General features: G+C 43.1%; 1 long non-coding RNA gene across 2 annotated transcripts; it reads left to right on the top strand.

Annotated features, from left to right (window-relative positions):
• Positions 1-2280: 2280 nt before the first annotated feature.
• On the top strand, positions 2281-9356 carry LOC124216845 (uncharacterized). Of its 2 annotated transcripts, none has more exons than XR_006882707.1 (4): positions 2281-2549; positions 8285-8433; positions 8516-8575; positions 9041-9356. It is a non-coding gene; the product is annotated as an uncharacterized lncRNA (long non-coding RNA). The 2 variants fall into 2 exon arrangements; XR_011176896.1 differs by lacking the exon at positions 2281-2549 and adding an exon at positions 7489-8107.
• The last annotated feature ends 898 nt before the right edge of the window (positions 9357-10254 follow it).

Genomic DNA, 10254 nt, shown 5'->3' with positions numbered 1-10254 from the left:
AAATATAAAATTCGGCTTTCGATACATATTACCTGCATTTTCGTCGTCTCAGTGTTGCAGAAAATTGCGAAAATTTTACGCACGTAAGCAGAAATTTTTGAAAAATTTTTACCGGCGATGTTCAGTTTGGCGAAGCGATTGTTCGACCGATGCCTGCACATGTGGCACAAGGCGGATAGGCTGAACGACGACGAAAGCTTCCCGTGAATGTTGCTCGGCAAGCGATGCGCGGTGTCGGCGTCGTCGTTTGATCGTTTTTACAGTCGCGATCTCGGCGATCCATCGACTCCAGGCACGCGATTGGCCCATTCCCCACGTCCCGATACTGGCATTGGACGATTCCCCGAAAGCTGGCAAGAAATTGCAGCGAGGAGGACTCGGCTGGTTTGAGGTCACTAGCTCGTTGCAGCGGACACAATAGCAGCGCCGAGAGAGGAACCCGGCCGAGGAGTTGACATTCTACAGGATACCATATGTCAACGAGCACTCCCCATACCACATCTTACACCAGTTCTTCATCATCTTCTTCTTCTTCTTCTTCTTCTTCTTCTTCTTCTTCTTCTTCTTCTTCTTTACTGATCTTCGTGCCGCCCGACTCTCCGATCGGTAAGCCTATACCATTGTCTTTGCGATGTAATCACGCCTCGGTCAACGATATCTTTTTTGCTAGTGTCATTTTATGTCTACTCGCAATATATCCGTACTTACAGCCACACTCGTGACGTCATTCGGATATTTACTCGCACGATTTTCAACATCCGTTGTGATGGAAGATTAATGCTCGTTTGGGGTCAAATCATTTAGATGAGTCTGAAACTGGAAAACGTTAAACTCTCCAATCCCACTTCCTCGATCAATAAGTAGTACAGTATAGTTCTACATTAATAGCTTTCCGTGACTTTTCACTGATTTTTTATTATTCACCATGCTAAGATACTTATTTGATCGAATAACTTTGATCAGGTTTTTTTTTAATTCGGTGACATTCGAAAATCGTTGTATATTGCAGGCAACGTTACATCTGTATAAGATTGCTTATATACATAGTAGAAAACGTGTATCTACAATGTTTTTTTTTTTAGAAGCACGCTAGTCGCTCGATCAACACCGCCACGAATTGAACCATTGATTTAACGAATTCTAAACTAGTTTCGAGGTAGTAACATTCTTCGCAAGCCTGATACCGATCGTTTCATCGCATTCGCAAATTACCAGCATGCAATTCTTCGCTGTCGATGAGGTAAATTCCGAGCAATTCATGAGGCAGACCGTGATTAGAGGTGAAAAAAGTTCGCGTCTCATGTATTATTTTTTCTTTATTTTTTTTTTTTTACCTAAATTGAAAAACCTCACGATCATCACGTATGGAGAGGATCATTTGCTTGCCGTCGGTAAAAATTGACTGGAAAACCATGGTAACGAGGCAGGTAAAATCGACGAGATTCACTGGTGTACGTGCTGCAGGGACAACTTGACGACGATGAAACAGTCAAGGAATGGAGATGGTATAGATAGAGTAGATATAGTGTAGAGAAAGAGCCGTAAGCGAACGAATTGAGGAAGGTCTTCTTATTCGAACGCGGCTACGCGAACGAGACAGACGGACGGACGGATCGCGGTGGCACTGTTATTACAGGAAACGAGTCTAACCTTAATTTTAGGGTTGCGAGGCACCCGGGGCCCCCTTCAGCCCCTTTTTATCTCAGTCGAGGCCAGGAATGACTCTTCCTTTGGAAAACAAAGGACAGATGGGTGCCCGGTCTAAAACTCCGTTCAAAGCCTTCGGACAACCGAGAGACAGACGACTTACACTCACCGTGAAACAGGATGCAGGTGGATTGCGTCACTTTGCCATGGCCCGGAGTTTTCGATGTCACTGAATTACGCCGCTGCCGAGTCTCTGTCCCTCTTGCGTAATCTTCACTCGAGAAGGCCGCCCACCATTACATCCATAAATGCGCGTTCATACTCTGCTACTTAATACGCGCATGCATATCTAATGTCTGTACAATACCTGGTGAGGTATACCAACGGTGGCCAATTATTTCCTCCGGTAGGCTATGTATAGACGTGGCTGACTCGGACGTCTTCCTAGGTACCGAGTAGTGCTCCTATACGACTGCGGAATCACTCGCGTTGGTTCGTCTTGCGTATGGTAGAAAAAAGACGACGGGCAAGTTGGCACACAATGGTGTCTGTGTGATTTACAATCAAGGTTTAAAGGTCAAGGAAATGTTGGAGGAGTTTGCTTGAAACCTTTTTCCTACGAACTGTCTTTCTCGGATTCGGTCACCTTCGCACTGCGGTCACATTGTGACTTACAGACCGCGCGGGTGAGTCTTTTGCGAATCGTTATGATCACCGCGGCTTCTGCTTACTTCGAGAAGTAATTACATTCGGCAACGAGAGAACCGAGATGCAGGGTAAATTTACGTGGACGAATCTCCAGCGGCTGGATGCATCCGTACGGATTGACGATGATCGTAGATCTTACAGCTAAGCTTGCTTCTTGCATCGACGCACACGCTCGGTCGGTTGTCAGGTACAAGGTAACGTAACTCAAGTTCAAGTTTATATCGTAGTTCTTGCTCGGCGATGCGGCGGTGATTCCTGATTAGATTCATTCAGTCCGCTGCAGCATTGCAGCATTGCATAGACGACGCGTGGTGAGCGTATATCTATATTCCGCAGTCCCATCGTCGATTGCAGATATAATACTTTCCTAGGTAACCCGCGGTAAGCTCGATGCGGGAACTGGTATTGCAAATTGAAAAATTTTAAATTGTAATTGCGTGTAGCATTCTTCGGACGCTTAGAAAGTTTTATTGCGGCGTTAGCTGCCCATCCATCTACCTGGCATACGCACGTGGGACTTATGACCGCAGCGACGGAGACAGGGAGACACGCGTTGTATAACACATGTTAATTTTTCTAGCACGTAACGTCGTCGTGCGCGTGCCGATCGAATTTTCACGACGTGATCACATGCCTGATTGTTTTTCATTCGGTTTCTTCTCCGTTCTTTTTTCCAATTTCAAATTGAGTTATGAGAACAAAGCTGGAACATTCATTTACAGTTGTAATATACTTACTTCGTAAATAAAAAAAAAAAAATAACGAGCAGAACATCGGGATATTTTTTTCAAGGAGAAATCGCTTACCGGTGAAGAAGTACCGATAAGTGGCGCCAATTTATCAAGAATGCTCTAGTTCTCTGGAAAACTTTAGATGATTCTCTGGTACCTCATACCGGGAGAATGTCCTGTTGTGCCTTGTAGTACCTGCCGCTTGTGAAATGCAAATTGCAATAGTAGCGCAATATTGCTGCAAAACTGCGCTAGCTGCATCTTCCGACTTAGCCTGGTTGGAGAGTCGAACTGCGGCTCGCATTCGAAGAATTGTTATGGTCTCTTGTTAAAGCTTCTATGTTAGGCGCATTACTGCTAGCTAACTGTGTCATTACTGCTGCAGTCGTGTAATAAACAGGATTCTGCGAAGCCTGCAACGTTAATCCCCACCGTCAACGTCTTCCTTTCTTCACCCCGTAGAGATGTATTCGTAAGAGATGATTTGGTTTACCTGGTTTTGTGAAAAACGAGTTTCGAGAGCCGCGAAAAATAGTACAAACGAAAAATGGATCGGGCTCTTATGCGGCACGGTGTGGCGGTAGGTTAGTTAGTCTGGGCCATGGCGGTTTAATGGGGTTTTATTGTCTCAATAAATGTTGCGCTATACGTATTCTCAGCGCTCGATGCTACAACAACGTCGGTCGTCGCGAGACGGGCCTTCTCGGGATTTGAAATCAGGTCTACTATGGAGTTTATGGAGCTATTAATAAGGCTCGTATTCTTGGTCTCGTTTTCCGTCCTCATCTCTCTGTTCTTCTTCTTTTTCTTCTACTCTTCGATGGCTTTGTCGGAACCGGAAGATCTCTAATGATTCTAAGACTTGCGGACTAATTAATCCCCTGTCCTCGTATTTCGCAGGACGTTCAGACTTATCGAAACCGATCTACGCCCTGCTATACGCGTGGATCCGGATTAAAATACATATATCCATCTAAAACTTTGGAGTTTGCGTCGATCGTCAGCCAAGGCAGCACTGGAAGTTTAAATTACGATCCGGTATACACGGGGACGTGAATTTTCCAATTTTGTCAATTGATTCTTCTAACGAACAAGGAATAGGTCCATTAAGGACGCTGGAGGCAGCCGCTGCTGGGCATCTCCACTTATTGCGGTAGCTAGCCGGCTCGACGCACTTAACGATCGTTATCTATGAAGCCGGTCGGCTGATGATTATCCTGTAAAACGAACCGCCGTGGGGGAAACGGGACGACTGTCTTCTGATCAAAATACAGACGAGACATCGCGTAGCGGTTGAGAGAAAAAAAAAAAAATAACGCTGGAATAATTTTTTAGAGTATTTGCAGAATCCGGATGCCTCGGTACGGCGAAGCCGCGTTTTCTCCGTTTCATTTCCGCCAAGTTGTTTCAGCTTTAACGTGACCGCGGACCGGAAGCAATACTCGTAACGAAGATATCTTACGGGTGGTAATATCACCGCTGTACAGGCACCAGCTACCTTGGCGCTATTATTTTTCAATCTCTAGTCGGCACAGTCCGCTTACCATGCCTCTCGTGTTTTGCTGATGCATGGCATCGTCGTCTTTGCCACCGGGCATGCACCGCGCATGCATGACTAGTTTCTTGTCGTCGACACACGACTCCTTCATTATGCCGCGCTGCCCGCTGTGGTTATACAGTAGTGGTGCTGTTTTATCGTCTCGGAAGAAAATTCATTTCCAATGACACCTACCTTCGACACTCTTAGCTGTGTATATTACATGCATCCGCGAATAGGAAAACGTATTTTACTCCGACATTTCAGTTTTTGCCAGGAATATCGACGTCTCCCTCATCTTATCGTTTCTTCGCGTGATGAATTTTTCTTAGAATATTCACACTTAAAAGCTGCAGGTTTGTTAAGGTACTTTTCAAAATCCATGGCATGCTAGTCAGCGACTCTTGCACTCACTTTAGTTTCTCTTCGAGAGAGACGGAGAATCAACGTGACCAGCTTGTATCCCCGATGACATACATATTTCGGAACACGCCCTTCGAGTTCCCCAACTTTGCGACTGATCGATTAACTCGCCGGTCTACTGGGTCAGCAGTTATAGTCTCAACTTCTGAACATTGTTTTATCCTTGTATCGAACCTCTAGTTATTTTTGGTTAGTCCTAGTTTCATAAACGCTGCAGATGTACATTCCATGTAATCGGAAACATAAGTCAAGACATTTCTGAGCTATGATGTCAGTAAAATTGATTCGGAAGATTAATTTTTCGGACATTGTCTAAAATATATTCGTCAATCGCTGCTTTTTACACTCAATCGCATGAACTTGAGCAACGTCGTTAATAAAATTTTTAAAGTTCTTACCTCACAATACTCAAACCTCAACAACTTGCGCAAAGTTGTCCTGGTCCTCAGCTTTCGTTAAACTTGCAAGGAAACAGAGTTGAAGGGATCGGAGAAAGGATCAGACAATGACAATTGATCGGACGGAATTTAATCGGCTTTATTGCCGACAATTACCAATTTTTTTGCTCGTCTTTTCTACTTCTGCAGTACAACTGTGATTTCTTGCAATACCTACAAAATATATAGGTATATATCTATAGATCTGTCTTGCAATAGTTATATTCTTTCCACGCAAAGTAATTCTCTCGTCTAATACCTTAGTTACGTAAACTCCTAAGAAATCACATTCAATCAACCTGTTCCTTCTTCATGGAAATCCGCAGATTGCTGTTTACGTCGTTGAGTTTTTTTCTCAATCCTTTGTTCATTTATTTACTATATTATAGTTTTACTACCTATGCTGCTTTAATTATTTTCCTCTCAAATCCACGACGAACAAATCTTTCTAATAAACTTCAATACCTCAATGGAAAATGCACGTGTCTCCAGGTATATCTTGTGATATTGTAGGTTTGACTTGTTGACTTGCCGGGCAGTAATTGGATCGGTAATGAATTACTTGCCAAGATCAGACGATGTCTCTGACAAGCGTAATTGTTTTGGACGCCCTTCGCCTCTGCCCTTAGCTGTGAGTTTCAAGTGATACTTCACCCAAGAGGGCTAATCAGGATAATTGCGGACTTTGGGGTATTCATACCGAACCGTGAAGAGCCAACCTTCTCTACAGCGGGTGTCGCGTTAAATTTTCACTCCTAGTTCCTTTACCGAGGCGGTTGGGAAGGGGGGAGGGATTGAAATCCATCAAAATTACTCGCCGATGCAAAGTTACTGCGCCATAAAACAGGAGTACAAACGAACTACTCGAGTTCCGTACCTTGTACAAATCACAGGGTGATTTTTTACCAATGTCAGAATTCGGCAAAGGGAATGAATAAGAACAACTAACAACCGGAATGGAGAAACTATACCGCTACATCCTGTTGTTCGTTTGCCGAAGGAACTGGATCGACTAGTGCGGAGGTTTGGTGGGTCTTCGGAATTTCGGTATTTTCAGTGGTGCTGCGAAGTAGGCATATATACCTAAGACATACCTACCTATATGTATACATGCGCGAAGTTGGTGCAGTGGAAGCATTTGCATCGCGTGCCGCTCAAATATTCTTGGAATATGCTAATTAGCAGTTGTTTCTTAGCTTCTTGTGCCACTGTTTGCCGCAGATTGCCACTTTGCCTTTTTGCCTCGTTGCTGTCCGCCTTTTGCATCAACCTCCTCACCTCCTCGACAGACGCGACCCGCGTCTCTTTTGTTCCGGCAACAATTAGTCCCTCGCTCTTGTCACGAATCCGCCAATTTTTACATTCCGCTTTATCCTCCTTTCCTTTCCGCTTTCGCCGAATCCTTGTACCTACCTTATGTACCCTGCAGCTCGTTATGAGGCGAATCCGATATAGATCACGGCGAAAAATGTCTTTCCCTTTGGAATTTGACAAGATTTAGAGGCAAAGTAACGGCCCGATAAAACATGTGGAATGTAATTAATTTTTCATCAAGTTCAAGGAAAAACTCGGACTCTCCTCAGTTCTCGAATCGGGTGGTAAGATCTCATCGTAAAATAACGAGAGCGTCAAACTGTCTGCCACGCAGCTCGAACGATAAACGAGGCTCGTGCTGCAGTACCACGACGCGTTTAACCCGGTCGAGTTAACCCTTTGTCAGCAGTTATTACCTCCATGGTCGTCAGTACCGGGATCGACCCGAGACCGAATCGCATCGATGGAAGCCAGAGGAGGCCGCTGGCTTCGGCTGGTTCCTGGATTCCTGGGTGGTCGTCGACACACGTTCAACCTGAGAGTAAAACGCGACAGCTCGTTTTACCTTCTCTCGTAAACTGCTCTTTTATAAATAACTTTTATAATAATGGGTATAATTCCTGAAATAACATGACAGAGGTATAACTTTTCACTCGGGTTTTCACTTGTTCAGAAATCTTTTTATTGTATGAAAATATCCCTTTTGCTTAAATTCCACATTGCTCGTAACTCCGCAACTAAACTCGTCCTCGAAACGTAAATCAGGTCGAGTCTACGGTTTGATTGCAGTTTTTACTCCGCCAGCATAACGGATGATCCGTCAACGATGAACAGCCATGCTTGGACGTTGACCGTCGTATTTTCGCACAATGAGCCTCTTCCTTCAGCTTCAGTCCACGGAATATCTGTAACAAATTAATTGCATTGGTAGATATCTACGTCGTATCCTTGGTAACATTCAGCAATCTTGAAACCGGATACGGGAAACGGACTGCCTTACAATAACTAGTCGTGAGTCAGTGATGGCTCGGAGCGTTTCACGACGTTAGCCGATTGCGAGAAACGATGACCCGCAAGAAAAACCAGGCGAATTCTACAAATTCGTTAAATTTCCGGACTTCCGAGAATTTCGATCTTTGGACGGCAGGAAGACGGCAAAGCCGACGGGACGAGGAGGAGAAACGGAGGAACGGAGGGACAGAGAGGCTCTCTGCAACGAAGGGAACCGAGTTCGCTGAAGAGGTCATGGGAGAGGGCAGGTGGGACACGCAACTGAAAATGTACACACGCGGACGATATATGTGTCATTGGTAGGTGGTAACGCGCGCATACGATGCACCGATGTTACGCATACACGTCCAGGGGTTATCTTAGCTTCCGCCGCCTTCGTGCACCGCATCTATACGCAGTGACAAACGATCCGAGGCGATATACCAGCGCAGACCTGGTATACGTTCAACCGGCATTAAATTATCATTCCTTTTCAGGCAATTTCTCGCGATTAAGCTGCGCAGCTGCTGCGGAGCCGTAGACTTACATCTCTCATCCTTGGCGCAGAACTGCAGACTGGAAAAGTTTTCGCCAAGCTGCAGTGCCGGCTAAACCCCGGCTACACCTTCTTCGTTCCCCGATACATGTATGTATTATACGTACCTGTGATACTGTATACCCTGCAATACTCAGATCGATATCACGGTGTTTAAATTATTTATATTTAGGCACGTCCTTATGTGAGATCGTCAAGAATCAGCTATGCAATGCCCACGCTTATATTACAGGTATGTACCTAATACACAGACCCTCGACGTGCTATACTTACATTGAGAGAAATTTTTAGTTCCGGTTACCGTTCAGTCCTTAACTGTTTTCATTTCTACCAGAATCGAAAAATACAGTTATAGGTAGAAAATGAAAATTAGTTTTATAGCTGTTACCGGAAAGTTTAGTATCTGTTACTATTCTTTCTCATTACGATCATTGTTATTATATTATCTTGAAAGTATTGCGAAAATTTAATGCTTGTGCAACAGTAAATTGACGTTAAGGTCGTATTTAACTAAAAAAGTAGAGTAAACCGAAAAAACTGATTTTGCGTTGAAATTAGCAAAAAAGGTTCGACAATACCGCAAAATGGTTACGCGTACCTCGTTTTTCGTAATCTCAACAATATTCAAACAGTTTTTATAACGATACATGTTTTACTGAATTTTTCTAGTTACTAAAACAATTGAAATTTTTCTCAGTGTAGGTGTACAGTCACCGTATTATACGGAGTTGGAAATTTCTTCAGGTATTTTGATTGACCTGTGACGAGAAGAAATGTGTTGGTATTTTTATCGAAGGTTTAGACGCGCGAAAATAAAAATACGAACCGCATCACAAAACACCGCAAATTTTTTATACGGTTGAAAGGATGACTGTGACTCATAGATTTATCCCTGTGAGAAATTGAACGCCGCGTAAGATATTTAACCCATTGTAAAAATGTATGGTTTTTATCGGTTGTTTCTACTTTTGCTTGCTATGATTATACACTGTCTATAAAATGATATTATGACTCTATCGACTTCTGCTTTGCCTTAGATATTACGATCTCCGTTACAATGCCGTTAACCCATTGAGTGATGGTGTAATTCTTACCACCTATTTTATATCCGTTTTTCGTATATTTAGAGAACTTTGAAAACCTATATCTTTGCAGGTTTCTGCTATTTCCGATAGTATACTAATAGGTTTTCAGTACTCGAGTATAGTTATTGCGATATAATGTAAATTGTTATTGTTGGAAACAAATTGATTGAACAAAATCGTGAAAACGGATGGAATAATTCATTTTCGAAAAACATCCCTCTACTCACGTACACGGTTTACATTATTAATACATGATTAATAATTTTTTGGGGTCACTGATTACGAATCTGAAATCGGATTTTAAAAATTTTACGTTGTGGATCCAATACGGTGGACGAAAATATCAAATTCCATCGAATCTGGAGAAAAAAACTCTTTCCAAAGGCTGTTGGGGTCACTGATTACGAATCTGAAATCTGATTTCGAAAATTTAGTATGGCGAATCTAATCAGCGACCCCGAAAACCTCTGTATAGATATTTTTGACCGGTTACCATCAAATTTTAAATTTTCGTTCACTATATTTGTCCAACGTCTTAAATTTTCAGAATCTGACTCCAGATTCGTAATCAGCGGCCTCTTAAACCATAGAATACTGTCTTATTATAAATGTTGACTCAGCAGAATAATGTGTAACACAAAGCGTTAAAGTCGCGATTTAATATGAGCACAGCCAGTAGGTATTACATCCGTTTGTTTGAAACTTGAGGTAATTGTCTAGCTACTCCTAATGCAGATTACCTCATACACACAAAGTACCTGCGTAGTTTCATGAACATAGTTATAAAACTCATTCGTTCGGCTGGACGAATACCTTTAGATGTAAT

The sequence above is a fragment of the Neodiprion pinetum genome, chromosome 4 (genome assembly GCF_021155775.2).
Source record: "Neodiprion pinetum isolate iyNeoPine1 chromosome 4, iyNeoPine1.2, whole genome shotgun sequence".
In the NCBI taxonomy this organism is placed as follows: Eukaryota; Metazoa; Arthropoda; class Insecta; order Hymenoptera; family Diprionidae; genus Neodiprion; species Neodiprion pinetum.
The sequence above is the reverse complement of the archived record's forward strand: the minus strand, read 5'-3'. Positions and strand labels throughout refer to the sequence as shown.